Source organism: Panthera uncia, chromosome F2, assembly GCF_023721935.1.
Source record: "Panthera uncia isolate 11264 chromosome F2, Puncia_PCG_1.0, whole genome shotgun sequence".
NCBI lineage: Eukaryota > Metazoa > Chordata > Mammalia > Carnivora > Felidae > Panthera > Panthera uncia.
In genome coordinates this window covers 30,521,655-30,545,958 of record NC_064812.1, presented here as the reverse complement: position 1 = coordinate 30,545,958, position 24,304 = coordinate 30,521,655, and the positions used below count along the sequence as shown (strand labels likewise).

The window sequence follows — 24,304 nt, the reverse complement described above, 5'->3', positions numbered from 1 at the left end:
TTCCAAAATTTTATTACTTTCCATGACAACTGTATTTAGCTGAACGTAATGTAAGCTTTTTCAAGCTAAAAGAATTACAGCTGCTTTCTTTAGACAACATCAACAAAATCTGATGGAAGAACTAGAAAAAAAGGGCACATGAGTGTGTGTTCTCTTGTTTGTGATGATACCAAGTTGCTTAGTAATTACATGACAGGCAACTGAATTTGCTATTGGCCTGGGATGAACCAACAATGGATCTGATGACACATTTAACTAATCTGGATTGGTAATTTTCATGTTTCTCTATTTAGTTACTTGAAGAAAATAATAAAAATATAGTGCAATATTTACTGATCATGTCAAAACTACTTGAAAATTTCAGTAAGAAAGCTAAGAAAATTAAAAAGGCTAATGGCTTTTGTAGGTATAAGTAAAAAGGCAGTTCATATGTAAATGACACTGGGAGGAAAAGATGAAACAACATGCGGCTCATGCAACATAAGAACTTTGGATCCAGTCTAGAAGCTTGCGTTTTGTTCTCATAATGACAGTCAGCTGAGGCCAGGCAGGGATAAAATACTGGACTCTGTCACTAGCCATAAAGCTTTTCTTTCAGAGTTCTCGTGCTTCCTTCAGAGTTCCTGAATTAACAGAGCTTTGTTTCTATTCAGACAAAGTTGTAAAACTGCCTGAAGATAACAGTTCTCTCAGAGTGAAGGGAGGAGAATCCTCCTTCTGGAATTACGTGATGTGTTCAATTATTTGTACAAAAGGCAAATACCTATCTTTTACTTCTCTTCTAATATAGAAGGTTAAGAAAGTATCACAAACCAAGAATTAGTTCATAAATTTATTACTAATATTATTTTCTAGGTCTAAAGTCAATCACAACCCCTCTCATTCTGCCATGCACATAACTGAAAAGAGAAAGAGGGAGAGAGAAAAATACATGCACATTGACCCAGGAAGGAAACTTCAACACAACCAAAGCTTTGGGTTATTTCACACCTCTTCTTTGGAGTGGAAAAGATCAAATATCTAGGTTTAATTAATTTCAGAGGGTTCGTAGGATAATGCTTCTTAGTTGCCATTATGTCATGCATCCCACTTCTATTCTGTCAACCATTGTACTAAGTACTTTACATGTGTGACTTCATTTAATCTCTGCAATAACCTTACAAGCTAATGTGCACCCATTTTACAGATTAAGAATATTAGGCTTAGATAGGATAAGACAAGAGCCAAAATTTCAACTTGGATTTGTTTGACTCGTATTCCAAATGCCATTAGCCATGACACTTTCACAGAATGCATACCTTAATCAGTTTTGCATACTGATCATTGCTCATGGCTCCTAGTAGTTTATTTCATCAGCAATTCATTATTCATCTCACTTGCCATCTGAAATTATTTTTCTGTAATTATTCACAGGCAAAAAAAAGAGACTTTTTCCTATAATTGCTAACACTGGACATATTGCCTCTGACCAGCAGTCAAAGGAAAATACCTGGGCTTTGCTTAGCCCCAGTCCAAATGTGAAAAATGTTTTTAATCCCCAGCAGAATTAGTCATAACCATAAATGGCATAGCCCATGAGTTCTTAATGAATGAATCAATAGATAGATAGGTAGATAAAGAAAAAGAAGGAAGGAAGCAAGTGAACAAGCAAGTTGCCATTGTTTCATTTAGGGAAAAAATCAGCAAGATTTAATACTGTGATTGCCTCCATCCAATCAAACATCATAGATTCACTGTTAGTCATTTGTGTCTCCTCCATTTACTTGACTTTCTGTTCATACACTGGGTAGAGTGCATCGTTATAGCCGTGTACAATGAGATGGAGAAGAAAAGCCTCAGGTTTCACACTCTCTCACATGCATAAAACTTTTCTTGTCAACTCTGGGGAAACTGGGAATTGGCCCAAAACTTTTGTTATCAATCTGTCACTTAGATCATCATTCATATGTGGTCCATGGAGATTGAATCACTAGATATTTGGTTTAGAAATGTCCTTTCATTACATAAGAACACACAAGTAGTTCAGAAATTAAGTTTTTATTGTCCTAATACTTTTTAGCTCTGGAAATATTCCCATCAATGTAAAAACATATAGATATGTACCAAGTCCCCATAGAACCAATCATTAAAAGAACAGATCTAATATGGAAATTATTCATTCATATTCCTTCTAACATTTATATTTGTTGATTGATACATAAATTAGAGCATGTGTAAAAAAATAATCCTAGAATGTTTAACTATTTACATTCTACCAGAATATTTCTTCCATTTGGAATTTTTCTAAAGATAGTCATAAATTTTGACACTTCAATTTTGTTAGTGCTTATAGAAATAGCAAGACCATATTTCATTTTATTTTGACAGGGACAATACAATATTATATGTTACTGGATATAATTAAAAAATTTTTTTTTCTATTATGTACCAAAAATCTTAGAAGTGCATGTAAAGGTAAAGAGTATATCCTTTATTTATCTCATCGCTGCCAGCATTTCCCTTTGTGAGTGAAAAATTGTCTTTTCTTCTCTTGTCAAATAACAATGGAAGCAGTATTAGTCACAGTTTGCATGGAAATCTGCCAATAAAAGAAAGCTAAGTAACATTTCTCTCCAAGTCTAATAAAAATGTCCTGTGGCCTTTTGTGGGGATATAAAGTATGACTCAAGATACCAGCCAAAACAAAGCAAAACTGGAGGAAAGAAAAGAAACAGACAGTAAAGTCTCACTTTTTCTGTACCACTTACAAATACCTAAAGCTATGTTGAAGAATAAGAGAAATGTTACTTCAGTGTCTCTGTCAATCCTCTCTTGAGCTTGGAAAAGGAAAGAAAACCTCCTTCCCCATCATAAGTGTACAAAAGAGGAGTCTTGCTGGTAAGGTTAGCATCTGTCAATATCAGGCCTGGTACAATAGCCAAGCTGCTCTTTGAATTGTTTGCTTAATGAGATCTCCCAGTGAATAGAGTGTATCTGCAGCTTGGGGTTTCACAAGAGACACAATACTGCATATGGATTATTTTAGATAGGAAGGAGGTTATTTTCAGCAAGCAAGTGAGAAATAGAAAGTGAGAAACAGAAGCTTTATTATAATTTGAGTGTTTGCATTGAAAATGATTGAAATAGTTTTCTATACATAGTCTATAGGCTTGAAAAGTCATATATTTTATCCCAATCATCTCATTTTTCTCTGGAACATTCTTATTTATACTGGCTTCCATTCATTGTTTGTGTTCCATTTGTGGACCACTGCTATAGAATTTTAATGAGTTCCATGTTAAACACCTATTAAAATTCATTCTTTCAGAGTCATTCTGTAGGGAGCAAGCCCATACGTACTCTCTGAGTTTACTAATATTCCCTACTACAAACGAAAATAATTGATTCTACTTTTTAAGAGTAATTCCAAGAAACATAAAACAACTACTTTGGCCTACTGCAAACTCCATATTCAGTTCCAAATGCTCAACTTCTGCCATTAATTACAACTACTATAATTTATTATGCACTTGTATGACAGGTAATCTGATGTGCCCCATTTAAACTTGTCAACAACCTGCAAGAGAGGTATTACTTTCTCTTATACAGATGGGAAAACTGGGGACCAGAGAATTTGAGCATTTGCCTAAGGACATGCAGTTATAATTCCAACCTGGATCTCTTTTTCTGTAAAACTCACCCTCTCTCATTATACTACATCGTAGTTGCTTCACAATGTACATAAAATAGCTTTTTTTTTTCTTCAAATATTTTATTTTATAGAACAGTTTCAGATTCATAGCAAAATGGAGATGAAGGTACAGAGATTTCCCATGTATCCCCTACCCTCTTACCCCCACACATTCACAACCTCTTCGTTATCAATATCCTCCAGCAGAGTGGTATATTTGTTACAACTGATGAACATACTTGACATATCATAATCACCCAAAGTCCCCAGTTTACACTTGGGTTCACTCTCGGTGTAGTACATAAGCTTAGACAAATGTATAATGACATGTATCTATCATTATAGCATCATAGAAATGTTTTTACTGCCCTAGTTTTACATTTAGAGTTTCCTTAGTCTAACTTAAACTTTTTACTTAACCTAATCTAAAAACCAACTTTAGCTTTTTAAAAATAGCCTTGCACAAAATAATAGACATGTTTTTAGGAACCATTAAACCTATTATGGCTGAATTCAGAGAACAGCTAACACTGATCTTGTTTTCTTGGTCAGGTCTCAGAAATTTTGATTCACCACTTTAGAATGTCTTCCAGGAGCTTCTTATAAAAGTTTTTAACACGATCACTTGCATTTGTTAATTTGTTTTCAGTCTCAAAATCTCTAAATGTCACACCTGGACTATGAAAAGGCTTGGACTTTGTGACATAAATTTTACACCCAGAGTTTCCTTAGTCTAATTTAAACTTTTTACTTAACCTCAGCTCAAAGTTGACTTCAGCTCAAAGTTTGTGGGTGTGAGCCCCGCGTCAGTCTGTGCTGACAGCTCAGAGCCCCGAGCCTGCTTTGGATTCTGTGTCTCCCTTTTTCTCTGACCCCTCCCTGTTCATGCTCTGTCTCTCAAAAATGAATAAACGTTAAAATTTTTTTCATTAAAAAAAAAAGAGCCATGCATTTCTCATATGTTCTCCCATTTCACGAATGGAAATATTATTGTTACCAAAGGCTTTACAATGATTAAAGTGGATGTTCTGAAGCCTACTAGTACTTCTGTGAGCTGTCTATATAATCCTTTTCTCAAGTCTGTGTTCACTATCATCAATTGATACTTGAAATTGGCTGTGGTGGGAGCATTTACACCATGGAAATGGATGATGACTACAAATCTAGTCGGTTCGCCCTGTCCCCTACTACAAGTTGGTAAACATTTACCAATACAACACTGATGAAGTGCAGTTACACTTCATCATCGTCATCAGTGGATATGAAGTGCACCTTCATTCCTCCAGGTACAGGGAGTATTGTCTGTTGATGGCTTTCAGCCATACCCCTCTTTGAACTGCCCTTAGCTACAGGGAGTTGCCCACACAAGATTATGACTCTTCTCCATTGGATAGCCTGGTTGACACGGGGTACAAAGACCTGAGCCTCAAAAAGCCATTCCAGTTCCAGAGCCTCGTGTGGGATCAGCTAAGGCTGCTGGTTCAACTGCATCACAGTGTAGCCTCTCCTTTTGCCCTGGTCCTACTGCCCTCTCTCTCTTACAGGTATTGCTCCTGAGAGTGAGCCCCCAAAACTGCACAAAAATCTCAGTGTCTATTTCACAGAGAATCTGATCTGAGACATCAATGTAACATTACCTGGCACATAGGAAGTGCTCAATAAATGTTAACTGTTAATAATATATTAGTAACAATTCCTTCACTGTAGCTTAGTTCCTAATCTAGTTGTAAGAGATAAAGGAAAATGGTCTTAGGTATCTTTCCTCTTTTTAACTTTTTTTTAATGATTTATTTTATTTTATTATTTTTTTAATGTTTATTTATTATTGAGAGACAGAAACAGAGCATGAGCATGAGAGAGGCAGAGAGAGGAGGAGACACAGAATCCGAAGCAGGCTCCAGGCTCCGAGCTGTCAGCACAGAGTCCAACGTGGGGCTCGAACCCATGAACCGTGAGATCATGACCGGAGCCAAAGTCGGACGCTTAACCAACTGAGCCACCCAGACGCCCCATCCTCTTTTTAAGTTTTTTAAAAAGAGTCTGCTATGGACAAACACAAAACAGAAACAAAATAATCATTGTCTATAATCTTAGTTAACTCTTCAAAATGCTGGATCTGAATGAAGCATATACATTTGGGGCAAGTAAACACTTAGAAATTGAATGGATTCCTTAGGGATTTTATATAGTAAAAAATCTCTTCAAGTGTCAGAAAAAAATGGTAACATTTGACTAAGCTAATAAAAGGATTTTAGAAGTTCATCAAATTTAGATTGCTAAACGTTAAGCATATGGAACTTCTAAGGTATTGCACTCAGAAGTCTTTAATTGTAATATGAATGCAAATTTCATAACACCACAGTTCCGAGAAGGATTACTAAGGGGCTGTTTCTTCAGTAATCTGATTAACCAATAAAAGCCTTCTTTGGTCAATTTCAAAGACAAAAATGGAATCTGATGGTCACATTATTCCTCTCCTGAGACTGTGCAGGACCAAAGCATAATGTGTCTCTAGGGAGAATTCAATGCAAACCATAGCTCAAAAACATCGGGCAGCCATTCACAGCCAACCAGTAAAATAATATTCTGTGTACATTCTTGGTTATGCATGAATATCATGATGACTACTAAGGGATTAATTATGTTATTTAGAATCATAATATTTCCTAGAACCCTGTGAGGAACTTAACAAAATTAAGTCATAATAATTCACATACTGGTTATATATTAAAATATCTCTATTAGAAAGACCATTTTTAAAAATTTCCATGCATTGAGAAATCACATTAAAGGAATATTGTTTGGTATCCGATTTCTAGTATGGAATTCAGGCTCAGTTAACAACATAATGGCTACATGCTATTATAGGAAGATACAGTCTTGATTTTTTCCTTTTTATTTGTTGACTTATTAATTTACTCAGACAATACATTTACTCTGGACAATACATTACAGAAGGCCCTGAGAATAATGAGATAAATGAGAAAGGTTATCCCTATTAAAGATCCCATAGTTTTATAGAAGACACACATACATAAAATAAATGCAATTCCAAGTAGAGGTAATTTAGTAGATTTCTTCCCATCGTGTTTTACTTGCCTTTTGAAAATAATATCACACTGCTCCCCTAGAACCTTTATCTCCATTAGCCTTCCCTGCCTCCTCTGTTAAGGGGAGTTACAAACTATATCTCCAGACACATTAGTCTCAAACTGAGTCTATCAGAGGCCTAGCATGGATTACCCCAACCAAGGTTTCCTGCCTTTTGGATCTGTAAGGATATGAATGGGAGGCTATAGGCAGTTATTTTCCTAGTACGTGAATAATAAAGTCAAGGCAAAAGGAGATGAAATTGGTCCCATGCTTACGTCCATAAGATGCTAAGAGTTGGTTTCTATTGCTGATCCTGGAAGCAATCTGGGTATCTTTTCAAAATAAACTGGGATCAAGTTTCTCTCAATCTCAACAAAACTGCTCATTATTCAGGTACCACGAATGGCTCCAGGTTTTGTGGGGCCTGACACTTATACCATTTGGGGAGTTCTCTTAGAAAAAGAATACAAAGGGCACCTGGGTGGCTCAGTTGGTGAAGTGTCCGACTTCGGTTCAGGTCATGATCTCATGGTTCATGAGTTTGAGCCTTGCATCGGGCTCTGTGCTGTCAGCTCAGAGCCTGGAGCCTGCTTCGGATTCTGTGTCTCCCTCTATCTCTGTCCCTTTGACACTCGTGCTCTGTCTCTATCTCAAAAATAAATAAACATTTAAAAAATTAAAAATAAATAAAAAATAAATAAAAAGAATACAAAATTATAAATGCACAACCAGGGAAAAACATGGTTATTTCAAATGAGAAGGAAAATACAAAAGTTACTGGCTCCCTGGAAGGTTACCTCTTTGATAATTTACCAGACATTGCTTACACAGAATTGCTTCCTATATGCAAACTGGCCTTCCTTCCCACATAGAACTCTACAACATCTGACAACTCCTAGGACTGAGCCATGTGCAAGTGAGGGGCCCTAAAGTTCAGGCTTCACTAGTTTCAAGGTAAATCTGCCTCCAGCAGCACATGTGTCTAAAGTACAGTGGGATAATAAAGAGAGAAAAGGCAACCCTGGGAACTGGGAAAGCTTTCTCACAGAGGTGAGCATTCACAGGATAATCGGCTTTTTACAGCAAGGGAGGTAGGTGGGGCCAAGGTTGTGTGAATTCTCTGCACTATGTTGTGGTGTCAAGGAATAATAGTTGAGAGAATCCCTCTCCATATAATCCTAGAATGTGCCTATTATTTGATTTTCCTTCCCCTCTCTGCTCTTCCTCCTCCTCTTTACTTCCTTGGCCTTTGAGCTTCTAGGAGGCAGGGTACTTCAAAGCCCTGCTTTCAGAATTTTTACATACAGCATATGCTTGCTATTTTTGAGATATTTCACCAAATCACAATATTTTGTCCTTGTCTTTAAATTAAACATAACATGGGGCACCTGGGGGGCTCAGTCGGGTAAGCATCCGATTTCAACTCAGGTCATGATCTCATGGCTTGTGAGTTCGAGCCCTGCGTTGGGCTCTGTGCTGACAGCTCAAAGTCTGAAACCTGCTTCAGATTCTGTGTCTCCCTCTCTCTCTGCCCCTCCCCCTCTCATGCTCACTCTGTCTCTCAAAAATAAATAAACATTAAAATAAACATCACATTCAAAAAAGGAGAGGAAAAGAGGAGCAGAACAACAGCAAATAACAAGGCTTTTCTCTTTTACATCAAGACCCTTAAGACATTAGGAAGCTTAACAAGAATAACAAATGCTATCTTTTCCATATAGTAACTATGTCACCAAAATTTCATCAAATGGTGCTGGAATGGAGTGGGGTGGAAAGCCAGAGAAAAATTTTTAAGTGGAAGGAAACGACACTCCAATATTTTTTAAAAAATTAAAATCAAGTAAGTTCAACTTTTCACAGAGTTTACACAAGAATTCTAACATGGAAAAAGAATGTGAGTCCAAACTCTGCTAACCATCCACTCTCTTTTCCTGATTCCCCAAAACAAAACAAAACAAAACAAAACAAAACAAAACAATTTGGATATGATAAGTCCTGGTAACTATAGTCAGAACCAGCCTGCTTTAGTCAATAATACAGTTAAAACTAAAGAAAAAAGGTTGGTCCCTGGTTCCTAGAATTGTGAAGGGCACTTTTGTGTGTATTCTGGAGGAATGGGGGTTGGGAAGGCAGTCTGTCTAAGGTCCATGGTCAAACTTGGCTTTGAATTTTCTACAGCAAGAGGGTTTAAGATCCTGTAACAATTCCCACAACATCTCATTAAGTACCCTACCACACATCCTGTCCAATCAAACTGTGATCTCATTTCAAGTATCAGAGCACCAGCTCTGAGCCATCTGTGAAGCAGAAGCAGAACCTCCTCATCCGTGTTGTACTGTACCAGGCACTTCTTCCTCCCTCCACCTGCAGACACCATCCTGAAGATGCTCTTGTCTGCTCAGGGTGAATGGTCACCTAGCTGGCCTGTCCTTCAAGTCAATGCCCAGTGTTCTGTTTCCTCATGCCCTGGTCTATAACATTTCCCTGTTTGATTCTCCCTTGGCTGAGACAAGATTTTCCAGAATAATTGTAATCACCAATGAAGACCTCTCTGCTATTGTATTTTTGAAATTGTATGAATGTTGACTTATTTTAGACCGTCTGTTGGTATTGTGCCCAGGTGTGGCCTATGGTAGGGGCAAATCCTTATGTGGAGGAGTCAGCATCTTCTCCCAACAGGAAGATAAGGGGAAATGAGCTATTAGTCTAAATGTCACTTATGGGGAGGAGGCAGTTCCCAAGATAGAACACTAGAATTAGGAAGACAGAAATAAAGCGAGGCATTAAAGCTGCACTGCTGAAAGAGGTCTACCTAGCAAGTATATCCAAGTAAAGAGATCCTCACGTTGCAGATTAAAGAAGTCACATTTTAAAAGCCAACTTGCCCAGTAGGGGAGTTTTCAAGGACCATTGAGAACTATACTTTCCATGTTTTCTATTTTTTTTAATGTTTATTATTCATTTTTGAGAGAGAGGAAGAGCACTAGTAGGGGAGGGGCAGAGAGAGAGGGAGACACAGGATCTGAAGTGAGCTCTGCGCTGACAGTGAGAGTCCAATGGGGGGCTCAAACTCACCGCGAGATCAGGACTTGAGCCGAAGTCAGAAGCTTAACTGAGTCACCCAGGTGCCCCTCCATTTGTTTCTTTCATGTGGCCTTTCTCCACTTATTACCAACCATGAAATACCTGGACTTGATGTTTAGGAACCAGGAATGTTTTCTTGCAGACTACAAATAATGATATGTGATATACAGGTTTCTTTCCCAGATGACATTAATCTGTTATGTGGTCATCTGCTAACTATCTCAGTATACAAGAATTCAGTTAGTGTGTGTGCAAAGTCTTCTATGTGTTTAGCCCATGTGAAGGTACCTTGAGAAATTACAGAGGACATAGAAAGAAGGTCCAGGGTGTGTCATGTGGGAAATAGGATTAACTCTCATGAGACTTTTTAATGCAACAGTAGGGTTTGCAAATTATGATATCCTATACTAAAAGACGAATCAAAATAAAAACAAACCAAATGGTGCCATTATCACATGTGTCAGAGAAAACACAGGTTTTCCCAAGATTCCATCTTCAGCTCCTCTTCTTTGGTCACCTCACACCTCTTTTTAAATGACATCATAGTTTTCTTTCTAGTTCACATCTCTCATGGACTTTTTTATTGTGGTGATGCTCAAAGTTGTTTTGTTTTGCTTTTGCTAGTGCTGAGACTGAACAAGAACAATCACAGACACCTGCCAGATACATTTTGAAGCAAGGGCACGCATTTTGACAGTGATTGACAATAGCCATATCGCCAGTAATACCTAACTCTTATAAGAATCACACTTGTCATTTTGACCTCTTAGCTCATTCTTTAATCAAGCTGGAAAAATTCTGAACTTACACAGAGGCATTTTTAAAAGTATTCATCATGTTATTAAGTGTCTGTCTCTAAACCCTCAGATAAAGTAAAGGAATGTTGCCTTTCATATACTTTGAAAATGTGAATTTCCAAATATGCCAGAAAAGATTCTGATAGGAGAATTTTTCCACTTTAAAATATAAGCATCAGGTCATGTTGCATGGTCTTAGAGTTATTACAAACAAAACCAAAAGGCAAAAAAAAAAAAAACAATTGTAATATTGAAGCTGTTTTAGAGAATGGATAACCGGGTTAGTTCAGGGTAACGGGCTATTTATTACTCTAATTAATAGATGCTTATAAGTTACAACTTCAAGTTGTGAGATTCTATGGTACCTCTTACAGGGCCATGAGAGAAAACAGGGGAAGAATCATTTAAAGCACGAAGGAGCACAGTGAGCTACATATAAGGCACAATTGGTTACTGCCAAGAGTGAAACCAGGACTTATCAGGGAGGCTCTCTAATCAGCATCTCCTCCCTTAACAGTTCAGTTAACAAATCTGGACCAAAAAGCAACTGAAAACTTCATCTCTAATTACCAACCCCCCTTGAAGCTTAAGTTCCCAAAGACTTTGCTAAGAGAATGGGTGTCACTAATCAATAATGACACTAAGTGAGACACTCCCAAGGAGCTCTCTTTCTTAGAGATGTTTGTTAACCCAGCAGGAAGAGTCTGCAATGAAATGCTTCTTACTTCAGGGTTAATTATTTGTCTTTTCTCCCCAAAGCCAATGGGAGCTTGAAGAAGTATGAAAGCCTATTGCTGAATTCCAAGAGCGCAAAAAGAATCAACTCTGCTGGATCCCTAGCAACTAGTTGGTTTTGGGTTGTTTTTGTCTTGGTAAGGGAAAAATTGCTGGAGTATGGTCACAGAATAGTCATTGTTTTATAGAGTAAAGGAGTTTTCTATAGATTATATTATTTTTGAAATGCAGGCCTTCACAAATCTTTTGTTTTAGGACACTCTGACAGTATGGTGGTGTGTTAAGATCTACATAAAAGTGAAAGCAATAAAGAGGTAACACAAAAAACCACACACCTGGGTCAATAACTGGGTTGCATTTCATTTCTGAAAAAAGTATTCATTTTGCATGCAGATTATTTTTCATTTAAAGTAACAGGCTAGGTAGTCACATACATACATATAAATCAACTTCTTGGGTTAGAATCTTGCTTCTGGAATGTACTGAAAGAATTTATGTCCCTTTCTTTTTTGTTTTAGAATTAAAATTTTTAACTTCATTTTATAGAAAAAGAGTCCTTGAAGGCATTTTAACTCTTAAGGTAATACTTAATGTTGGGGAATTTCACAAAAGTCATGAATATAATAATAAGGTAAAAGTAAGTTTACTATTTTTTCAATCGAAAATCAATTTTTTGACCAAAAATTTTTTGACCAAAAATGGTCATTATGGGGTCCTTATAATATTTCAAAGACTGCTCTGCGGTTTTGTCTGTAACATCTTCAGGCTAATTATTAAGCACTCACTGCGCACTCTGTAGTGTCTTGCCCCATTTTACTATCATAGTTGACAGGTGTCAGGTTGACATGCCTCAGTTCCCACTAGACTTTGTGCTCCTTGAGGGCAGAGCTCATGCCTATTCACTCTTCCTTATCTGGAATTTAAATATTCTTCCTAGATTGCATCTGTCTTTGTGGCAAACTAAATAATGGCCTCTCCAGGGGTGCCTGGGTCACTCAGTCGGTTAAGCGGCCGACTTCGGCTCAGGTCATGATCTCGCGGTCCGTGAGTTCGACCCCCACGTTGGGCTCTGTGCTGACTGCTCACAGCCTGGAGCCTGTTTCAGATTCTGTGTCTCCCTCTCTCTCTGACCCTCCCCCATCATGCTCTGTCTCTCTCTGTCTCAAAAATAAATAAACGTTAAAAAAAATTAAAAAAAAAATAATGGCCTCTCCAAAGATGTCCACATCTTAAACCTCAGGACCTATGAGTCTACTACCTTACATGGTAAAATGAATTTTGCAAATGTAATTAGACTAAGGACCTTGGGATGGAGTGGTTATCCTGGATTATCAGGGTGGGCCCAATGTAATCACAGGGGCTTAAGAAGAGGGAGGCAGGAAGAACAGCATCAGTAGGAAAACATACAACTATAGAAGCAAGAGGATGGAGTGATAAGAGAAAGTAGGAAGAAAGACAAGGATTGCAGGTGGCCTTTAGGAGCTGAAAAAGGCAAGAAAACGGATTCTCATCTCAGGGTCTCCACAAGGAACCAGACCAGCTAAAATCTTGACTAGGTTTGTAGTATTTTATTATAGCCACAATATGGAACTAATAGAGTCTGTTATTATTTGGTGCAATACAATCATCTATTCCTCTTTAGTTTTCCTCTGATGAACCTTGTGGTGTCACGTCTTCTTAGAACAGGCAGAATGTGAGCAGTGAAAACTCTTGGGCTTTTAAAAGTCAAACTTCCTGGGTTCAAATCTTGGCTCTGTACTAATTAGCTGCCTGACTTCAGTATCCTTTAAACTCTCAAACCCCAGTCTCATTGGTAAAATGGGAATAATAGTAGTTCTTACATCAGATGGATGGTTTTCCTTTGAGAAACAGGTTGGGGTGTGTGTGTGTGTGTTTAGCACATCATTAGTATATGGTAATTGGTCAGTGATTTTGTTTTTTAATAGAAAATGTAAGTATAGAAATATTGACTGTCTAAATAAAGCATCTTAGATGCTACAAAACTACAAAAACATAGATTGTAGTTAGAAGTCACTTGTTGCTTTGTCTACAAAACATATGTGAGGAGGAATTTCCTGAGGGTTCAATTTTCTGACAGGCTTGGTAACTGAGGACAGATCCAGAAAACACTGTAAGTTAGGCCAAGATGATTGCAACGTTGCTCTGGCTGTGCCTGAGTAAATGCGGTTTCCTTCACCTAGCATCTTCTCCCAGGTCTCTGGAGCCTTGCACGTGCCACACCTCTTCTGCCAGCAATGTCTTCCTCCATCCTACAACTGCTAACCTGCAATCTCTATGAAGTCTTTCTGACTCCTCAAGCTCCCAGTTATGAACTCTTAATTCTCCCTATAGGTTCTTCCGGGAAACTGCTGTTTATTTTTTATCTCAGAGTATCATGCTAGGCACCAAGGATATAATTCAAGAAATGCAAAGACTAGATTATCTGATAAATCAGTTTTTGAGGGTGATCTAGTGATTTGAGTTAAACATAATACACTGCCCCAATTACAATTATCTTATAAATCTGTCTTAAAATCAACTTTCTCAGCCCCTATATTTTTAATTAATTAATTACTTAATTAGAGAGAGAGAGAGAGAGAGAGAGAGAGAGAGAGAGAGAGAGAAACATCAGGGGAGAGGAGCAGGGAGGGAAAGAGAGAGAGAGTGAAAAAGAGACAGTCCCAAGCTGGCTCCACACTGAGTGTGGTGCCAGAAAGGGGCTTGATCCCATGACCTGAGCTGAAATCAAGAGTCAAACACTTAACCTACTGATCCACCCAGATGCCCCCAACATTTTAATTTAATGAGGAATTATATTGGTACATATTTCAGTAAACTCTAGCAAATCAATCAAGCATAGATGTTGCTTTGAGAAAAAAATCATAGAACCTCTCAAGTAACACAATGAATTACAGTAAAAGCATAGCACTGAAAACTTTTTACTGTGTGATAGATGTAATGATGTTTAAGATTTTTTTTTTAATTTATGGAAAGGTTACACAATTAAAACAATAACTATAAAATCCTTTAAAAACAAATCAATTTCATTTTACCCAGGGACATTACAAGGTATAAATAAATCTTATTCTAAATAAATTATTTTGGGAGAATTCTATAATGATGCTATAATGTAAGTCAGGTGCGACAACAGCATTTACTTGCCTGCTAAATTTTCTGAAATATAGCTTTCTAAGGAAAGCAAGGGGTGTCTGCACAAGTGTTTAACTCACCTGTCAGATTTTAAATAAAGTGTTTAATATGTATTAGACATTTCATAATGCTGTTAATGACATTTATTTCAAGGGAGATACATATTTATACAGAGAGAAAGATGAGAATTGCTGTCTCACTATCTATGTGCTTTATGGAATCTCCTGCTTTATCTGTACTTTTTATGTATGCATTCATTCCTGTAAGCATTCCTTACATTTTTCAATTTTTAATTCTTGTCTTTACAAAGAAAGGTCTTATAAAAACAATAATGTATTTATTTGTTAAAAAACCTTCAGCTTAATAAATATTAATATTTCACATGTGGAATAGTTCCATATTTTTCTCCATTTTTTAAGATACTTTTTAAGCACTGAACTTTCTTAAATAGTGGTTGAGTATTGCCCAATTTATGAGGATGTAGGGGAAATTAACGTTTTTTTTTTAATGATTTAAAATACAGAGTTGATAAAGGGGTAAAAATAGTCAAAGCGAATTTCAGACCTTTTATTTAGTTTCGTGTGATTTTTTTTTTATTACTACAAAGCCCAGTGGCCACCAAGTGGCAAATAAATGTTGGGGAAGGAACATTCTATTACAAGTGGGTTGGAAAATGGAGACTTCTTCCCTGAGTTCTTCCCCAAGAAACCAGATCTGCCTTGTGAAATAGTTCTGCGGCTTTCAAAATCCTATGCAGAGAACGGGCATATTCAGGCACAGTGTTTAACTAGGTTATTAATAAAGAGATATAGAGTAAAAGATTAAAAGTAAAAAGATTGCCTCAGTCCCCTGTCATGCGAGATGAAAAAGAAAACTGTACAAATAAAGACAATGGGCAATGTTTTTCTCACCTGGAAAACCAGTGGATTAAAAAAAAACCTATCTTTTAAGTCCTTTCAGCTATTAGAGTTTATGATTTTAAATGGATGAAACAGTATATTAAATTCCATCATAAGCCAGACTTCTAGGACCAACTCTACAAAAAACAAATCTTACCTTGTTAATGCTTTTTCTTATCTCAAATTGTAAGTTTCAATAGATACATTGGTACAAAAGGGACACACACACACACGCACACACACACAATACCAAGTACTTCTGACTAGTGTGTTCGAAGTTTATGTTTCATCTAGATGTTAGAGCGATTCCAGGTCCAACAATCTTCAAAGGCAGGTTTTCAAAGATTCCCTTAACCATTCACGAACTTACACATTCTTTATTAAGCTCCTACTATATAACAGATATGGTGAAAGGTGATAGGAACAGGTAACTAATTATGACATAGTCATCATCCTTCTATATAATAAATTTGAAGTAAAAATACAATATTAAGTGAGCACAAATGGAAAAAGAGGCAACCTCATTGAGGAAAGGATGCATCTTGGAGAAGGGATCATAGAAGCATTTAAGTTATTGTCCAAATAATAAGATTTCATGTATGAGTAGGGAGAAATGAGATAGCATTACGCAGGGAGGTAACAGACTTAGCAAAGACCTGGATGTGTGATGTGCTTGGAAGATTTTGAGAACAGTGAGAGGTGTGGCATGTCTAACAGGCCAGGTGGGAATGTGAGCAGCACAAGCCATGAGATAGAAAAAAACAGGCTGCAAAAAAAAAATTTAAAAAAAAGAAAGAAAAAAACAGGCTGCACTAAATACATGCTAGAGAGTTTGGACTTCACTATATGAACAGTTTGAAATCATGGAAGGTTTTTAAGCAGAGGATTTGAAATAACTCCTCTTGGAGTTGGGAATAGAGAATGAAGGAGATGAAGATATAGAATGATTGGGGCCAATGAGATCATTTATTGGCCAACTCAGAAAGTCCAAGAGAAAGATCTTAAGAACATGAATTTAGTAGAGGAGACGAAAGAGTAAAGAGACTTCCTCCCCCACATCCCAAAAGTCAACTCAGCTAATACAAACTTCTAAAGAGATACAAAACCTCAAATATCAATCGAAGGTTGCAGGCTGGCCTAGCATTGGCCCTGAGTAGATGGCAGTGATTTGTAATTAGTGTACTAAAGTTAAAAACTAAACTCTTATGGCTTCTGTTTTTGTTAGACTGATAATGTTTAGTTGTAAATATGTGCCCCGTTAGTTTAGAAAATAAACTATTTGCAAACGTTTTGTTCCCCCAAAGTGGTAAACATTTCCCTTGAATCATATTTGAACTCTTAGTTGTTTAGCAAATCCATTTAGTTGTGGCGAATGCTAAGTTAAACCACAATGAAACTCATTCAAGAATCACTTTTACTTACCGAAGTGTGTATGAAAGAGATGTATTTGTTCCCCCTTTATTTACTCTCTATCCACAATGTGGAATGGCAGATGGATATTAAAATAATGTTATAGTGGCTGCAGTTGGAAATGGGAAATGACTGCAAATGGGCAAAAGGGATCTTTTGGGAGTGACAGAAAGGTTCTGAAATTAGACTGCAGTGCTGTATGCGCAACTCTACAAATTTACTAAAAGTCATTGACCTGTACACTTAAAATGGGTGAATTTTATGGCATGCAGATTATATTTCATTAAATCTGTTAAGGATATTATTGAAGTACATTTATTATGGATTTTAAATCTGCTAACTGTGATGGTAAAACCTATAGTCATTTATTTAGTAACAATTCATAGAAAAATTACTAGGAACAGGTAGGTTCCTAGACAAATGTTTCTCAAAATTTAATGTGTTTAAGAATTATCAGTGAATAGTAAATACAGATTCTAATTTGGGAGATCTGGGTCTGGGTCCATAATTCTATTAATTTAACAAACCTCAGGTGATGCCATAAGCTGGCAGAAAAATACATCCTGGTGTCACAGCTCTAGGACCTGGGAATATAGCAGGGAAAAGGAAGGCAATTCCTTGTTTCCATGGAGCTGGCTTCCTAGGCCAACAGCAAACAAGAAAACAAATAAAAGCTCAAGATAGTTTCTCATTTATATTACACATAACATTGAAAACAACCCTATGATTCAACATCCCTTCAAAATATTTGTAATTGCTGTCTCACAGGTGTCAGGCATTGTGACAGGCAGAGGAGACACAGTTGTGAATAAACCACAGTTTTTGATCTTGTGGAATTTACAATCTAGTGCTAGATTCATTTCACCCTCAAAACAACCCTTAGAGGCATGTAATAGGATTCTCTTGATTTGACAGAAGCAGAGGCCACACAGCTCATATCAGTGCTTGGTCTCAAAACCAAGACTTCATCTCAATGCCATGTTAAACTATATTCTCCTTAATTTCATTGTTATATTTAAGAAATGAGAAATTTAGATTGCATTTACTATCACAGAATACTATGTTTGTTTGGGCTTTGGTGCCCTTGGTAAGTTGGGTTCTTTGTACAGTCTGTTAACATGGCTCTCTCCTCTTTCCGGGTCTCATGTTATGAAAGCACTCTTGTGCTTATACGGAAGATGGTTGCTTAGGGCCACATTTCTTTCTCTTCTTCGCGACCAGTTTCAGCAACCTTCCGAAAATCTATTTTTATTCTCTCCTGGCAATTAGAAGTTCATCTTCATTTATCATTTGGAGATGTACTTCTCATGCTACTTATTTCCTTTCTTCAGCTCACTAATGATGTAATTAAACAAATTAGAATCCAAAAATGACCCACTGAGGACAACTCCTCAGATGCAGTGCTCATTTAATGTTAATCATCCAGTTCTCCAATGGAAGGTCTCAGCTTAATGTGATCATACTGGGGTGCAAGAAAAATCCATTGCCATTTACACAGGGATGTAAATTCCTACACACATATGGGGGAAATATTTGAAATTCAACAACTTATTTGCATGAATATGAACAACGATGAAAATATAAAATGGCAAATTATATGCTAGTATATGTTTGAACATTTAATAATAGCCAACATTTAGTGAACATAAGTCTATAATTTATATTACTTGTATCTCTAGTTTAAAAAGCCATCTTCCAGTATAGCTCCATTTTCCACCCTAATCATCACCAGCACCACTATTCTGAAGGCCTGAAACTGAGAGCCAGTGAGGCAAGAGGATATCTCTGTAACTGTCTCTCCAAAGCTCATGTATTTTTCTAATACTATACCATCCCATTTTATATCACTTTAATTAATACTTTTAATTTTTGGTTGTCATCTTAACTGGCCTATTAATAAACTAATCATGCTACCCTTCTAATTTGGGATATGAAACTTCTCAGTACTCTTCCAAAAATACTCAATTTGGAGAATGTGAACGAGAGGATGTCTCCCCAAGGAACAGTTGACTCTACAAGAACCAGTAATTTGATCTGGCCTATTACAGAGAGATGTTAGTACTTACCTTGAAAAAAAGTTTTGTGAAACAAATTCCAGGTTTTAGTAAGCTGAAGGGGAATAAAAAAAAGAATAATAATAAAAAAAAAAGACTCAAGCATGTAAATGTTCTGTAGTATTTGAATAACTATGGTTTCAAGACAATTATTTTAAATACACAAATCTGGTTTTAATGGCCATGCTTAGAAGATGGGCAGAGTGCTAAATGTGTAAGTAATTATGAACTTGGCACAGTAGCTCTGTTTATTTTAAGCTCTCTTTTGCTGGTTTGGTTGAGGATGTTTACTTAACCAGACTCTATTAAACATGCTAAAAACATTATTGCAGAGTTTGTCTTTGTGAGCACTTTTAATTGACAAGCTACAGAAGCAATAAATCATCAGGCATAGTAGATGATGGCATGGGGCTAGAGCAGAAACAAAGAAGACAGGCAGGTATCTTTTTATCTTGAACCAAAAATAAATAAATAAAAAAGAAAACTCAGTTGAAATAAGTGTTTCTGAAAAGCAAAGGACTGATAGTACTGGAGACTGATGTCTTCTATTTACCAGACACCAGGCCCTGTGTAGGAAACTGCTGGAGGCAGAAGCTCTCCAGCATGCTTCCACCCACTGGAAGTAGACGATTAAGCCCTCTCTGCTGTCAGGAAAATCCCATGCTGGTAACTACTGTGTGAGATTCAGCCTCTAACTCCCTACTCAACTCACTTACTTTAAGAGTGTGAAAAATTCCTAACACCTTAACCATCCACAACGCTAAAGGCTAGGAAAGATGGAAACTCTTGGGTGTGTTTCACAGTGCCGGGACAAGGAGCTGAGAAATCATAGAAACTTTGGTCAATAATGACCCACGTGGAAACCTAGTTTTTTAGCTTTACTACACTTTCTTTTCCTTCCCCTCCTTCTCTCTCTCCTCCTTTCTCCTTTTCCTCTTTGTTACCATCTTCATCTTCTTTGTTGTCTCTATCTTTACTCGTCTATCTGGTGGTGGGCAGGGGGGAGGGCTTAATTTCATTTAAATAATTTCAGTGGTATTTCCTGATAAAGACCGTTTAGCTGTATAAAAACGTATTTAAAATACTTACTGAAAATAATTTGATCATTTTTATGCGCAATGTTACTGTGTCAGGTTCTCACAAATTAAGTTCACAGTAGAGAGGCGGTGGTTTTATTCTAAACATGGGAACTAAAGAATTTTTGCCATATCCTGCAATTATTTACCAAAATATTTTTTTAAAGTCAGTGAATAGGCAAGCAGGAAAAAAATGTTTATCTTGACTATTTACATAATTCTCAACCTGATAGAGATTTTAGGCCATGACTACCACAGAAATTATCTAATGTGTTCTTTTGAAGTTTGTTGACAAAAACCACTCCAGACATAAATCTATTTTATGTGGTGTGTGGTCTTGGAGGGAAAAAAATATGTCTTATTGAGCTGAAAAATGGGCATCCTAAAATAGCCCTACCAAGTTTATAGCAGGAATATATTGATAAATAAAATAATTAACATGGGAGAATGGTTATAGGCTACATCTTTTTTAAAAGGCAGCATATGGTATTAATTAACGAACAAAATGAACATTTTTTAAATTTCTTTTTATTGAAGTATAGTTGACACAATATTACGTTAGTTTCAGATGTATAGCATAATGATTTGATAAATCTACACATTATGCTATGCTCACCAGAAGTATGGCTACCATCTGTCACTATACAAAAAGTGCACATTTTAAAATGAAGTTTAAAATGAAATGAATTTGGGGCGCCCGGGTGGCTCAGTTGGTTGAGCGTCCAACTTCGGCTCAGGTCATGATCTCACAGTCCGTGAGTTTGAGCCCCGCGTCGGGCTCTGTGCTGACAGCTCGGAGCCTGGAGCCTGTTTCAGATTCTGTGTCTCCCTCTCTCTCTGACCCTCCCCCGTTCATGCTCTGTCTCTCTCTGTCTCAAAAATAAACGTTAAAAAAAATTTTTTTTTAAATAAAATGAAATGAATTTTGGGAGGACCCAAATGCAATATATTATTATATAAAATTTTTCACATATATAGGGTCTCTCATGTACCACAAATACTGTTTATAATAGAGTTTAACATTTAAGTATAAATTTTTATGTCAGTAACCACAGCACCACTTATTTATGAGAAATAAAGGAATGTCTAGATGCATATTAATCACTGGGTCTTATAGGATGCCATTTAGGAAACTGCTAGGCTCTTCAAATACCAGAATTAACGCCATTAATTTAGAAACAATTAAATATAGATTTCATTATGAGCAATGGAACTAAGAACTAGGGCTTCAGAGTCATACAAACCTTGGGGGAAGCTACTTAACCTCTTCTAACCCTAGGCCTTCATCTGTAAAAAGGTGATAATAATTTCATTGTACAAAATTTTCAAGACTACAGTTAACAATACTATTGTGCATCTGAAAGTCGCTAACAGAGTTCGTCTTAAAAGTCCTCACCACACACACACAAGATTGTAACTATGTGCAGTGACAGATGTATTAACTGACCTTATTGTAGTAATCATTTCACAATATGTACACATATCAAATCATTATGTTTAAACCTTAAACTTATATAATGTTATATATCAATTATATCCCAATAAAGCTGGAAAAAAATATCAATACTTAAATGAGATAATTTATGCCATGGCCTATGTCCAGCACCTAAATGTACTCAACAAAAACTAATTTCTTTACCTCAGGAAGTAGGAGTACTCTTCCCAAAGATAAGAATCATGTTCCATCTATGTTTATAGCTGTCAAAATGCTTAACAGAGCATCTTACACAAGTAGATATTCAACAAAATCTGTAGGAAGAAGTAAGAAGAGAAGAAAGGTTCTAATCCCAAACCAACTCCTGATTTAGGACGAGAGACAAAACTTACATAAGTAAATATTTATGTTTGAAATTTACATACAAAAATAAATACCACCCTAAAGGCACATACCACTACTAAATTACTGGAGTCAGAAAAGGAGTTTGTCTTGCTGCTCAAAAGGCATTTGAATAAAAGGATTCTTTGGCTCTTCATAGTGTTCATAAAAAAAAAAAAGGAATGAATACAGGAAGGCAGGCTCACTAGGAGGCCCTTAAAATAACCTGGGTGCACAGGGCATGGACCAGACTGACGCTGTGGGAATGCAGAACACAGGAATTAAAAAAATGAGTAGGAATCAGCAGAATTTAGACCATCCTGGAGATGGTAAGTAAATGGGAATGGGCAGGGAATGCCCAGGGTTTCTGCCTAGAAATGATACAAAGGGAAAGCAGAATAGACAGGCTAAGGGGAGACCATGAATTCTTTTCTTTTTATTTTTTTAAGCATGTTTAGATTTAGGTGATGGCAGGACATCTAAGTAAAGATGTTCCATAAACAGAAAGAAATCTTGACTGAGAAGAATATAAAAGGTCAGGGCAGAAGAGGAAGATCTGGAAATTGTCTGCATAGAGGTGGGTGGTAAATAAAATTGAGTGCTCAAGCATCCTGACTCGCTTAGAGGACATGAGCTGCAAAACACAGGAGATTATAAAAAACCTTTCTTAATTTAATTACATTAATTTTTCCAAGTATTTCTGGATTCTCCCTGGGGGTTAATATATTACCAAATTTTACATACCACTGAGAGCTAAAAGACACTTGAGAGATTTCTGATTCCATTTCTTCATTGTACAGAAAGGCAGAAGCCCAGAGGTGTGAAGAGACATGCTCAAGGTAAGTGAGCAAATAAGTTTCCATTTGTTCATTCATTCAGTAAGTACAAGTATGCAGATATAGAGGACTGCAAATATGGGATGATTTAAAATTTTATCTTGATGTTTTCCTATTTACAAATTGTCAATCCTTTATGATTGTAATATAGTCATACTTGTGCTAAGTTAAAGTATGTAAGTGTAAAGTATACTTTAAATGACTGACCCAAAGGCATATGAACTACCATAACTGGGAAACCAAAGGTTTTCTCCAAACATTAATATGTCTTTCAAAAAACAATAGGCTAATGGTACTGAAACATAATCACATTTAGAAACACTTTCCCATTCTAGTTGGAGTAAGTCAGAAAAACCCATAGGTAATGTAAGATGCTTTCTAAACTTCTATTTGAGGACATATGAGATCCCCATTTTTTAAATGGGAATCCATTTAATTAATTAATTAATTAATTCCCAGCTATATTATATGCTTAATTTGAAACGTATAAAGTAGCACTTAAAACTAGAGAAAAAAAAGTAAACATTCCAAGTCACTTTTTATATAATGTATAAAAAACCAAAGGGGAAAAAATGAATAAATATAGCAGAAACCCAGCATGGCTATAATCTAAGCTTTCAGTTGCTTAATTAGAAAATCACTCAATTAATTTCTTGGTAGTTACCCTAACTTCATGCCCCTTTCTCAACTGACAATAGCCAGAATGAAAAAACAAACAAACAAACAAAAAAGGTGGCAGTGGGGGCAAAGAATTCATTAAACTCTAAGTTTACATTTGATTGTTTTTCGGTAATAGACAATGAAGTGGTTATAAAGCCTATGACTGAATATGACCAATGAGAGAAAACTGATTAGCTCGGTAGCAAGTGTAGTCTATTTTTATCTCTTTGGAAAATTCTTTCACAGAATGTTTCCTTGCAACTTACACATACATATTAGTTCATATTCTAGCCCTAAAGATCTTTCAAAGCAATTGAAATAGTTCCTGTGCCCTAGTAATCTTTTTAATATTTGAAGAAAGTTACCAAATTCCCTGAGTTTCTTTGTACCCTGGTCATTCCTCTAATGAGTTATCCTAAGCATCTTGCTCTATTGTTTTTTCTCCACAGAATCTGCTCCTGTTCACTTTGGACTTTCTTTAACATGGCACAGCATCATAGAGTAGACAGGAAGCCATTTCAGGAGATCTTTATTTGAATCTCTGCTTGTTCACAAGCAGTCTGTTTGACCTTATACAATTTATTTAGCTTCTTGAGCCTCAGTTTTCTTATCTGTCAGATTTGAAATAAGAATAATAATCTCAGAGTCCTGTTGTGATGACAAGATGAGATCATACATGGTCCAATGTCTGGCCTACCTCTCATCAAAACCACACCTCTAATAGGCGTCAGATCTTTTTAGGTAAAAAGAGGAGTCCCATCACCTCTTAGACTTATATATCATATATTAGCTGGAAACCCAGGAGAATTGAAAGTGTACTTAAATACTTGCATGTTTCACATGTGTGAAACCCCTTCAAATATCAAAAAAGTACGAGCTCCTTCTTTTCTGAAAAGATTTCCTTCTGTAAGACAATGGTAGTAGCTCTTAGATAAATTTGATATTTCTTATATAATAACCCTCATTCCATATCTTCTAGCTTCCTTGTTCTCGTATCCCAAATATAGTCATTTCAGCTTATTGC

General features: G+C 36.5%; 1 protein-coding gene and 1 long non-coding RNA gene across 3 annotated transcripts in view; both read right to left on the bottom strand.

The window, feature by feature from the left end:
• The window catches only part of ANGPT1 (angiopoietin 1), a 246,772-nt gene that overhangs the window by 172,693 nt on the left and 49,775 nt on the right, over positions 1-24,304 (bottom strand). The window lies entirely within an intron of this gene.
• Positions 13,989-23,238, bottom strand: LOC125924767 (uncharacterized). The gene is made up of 3 exons (XR_007458555.1): positions 21,608-23,238; positions 18,905-18,947; positions 13,989-17,478 (listed from the first exon to the last, which is right to left on the bottom strand). It is a non-coding gene; the product is annotated as an uncharacterized LOC125924767 (long non-coding RNA).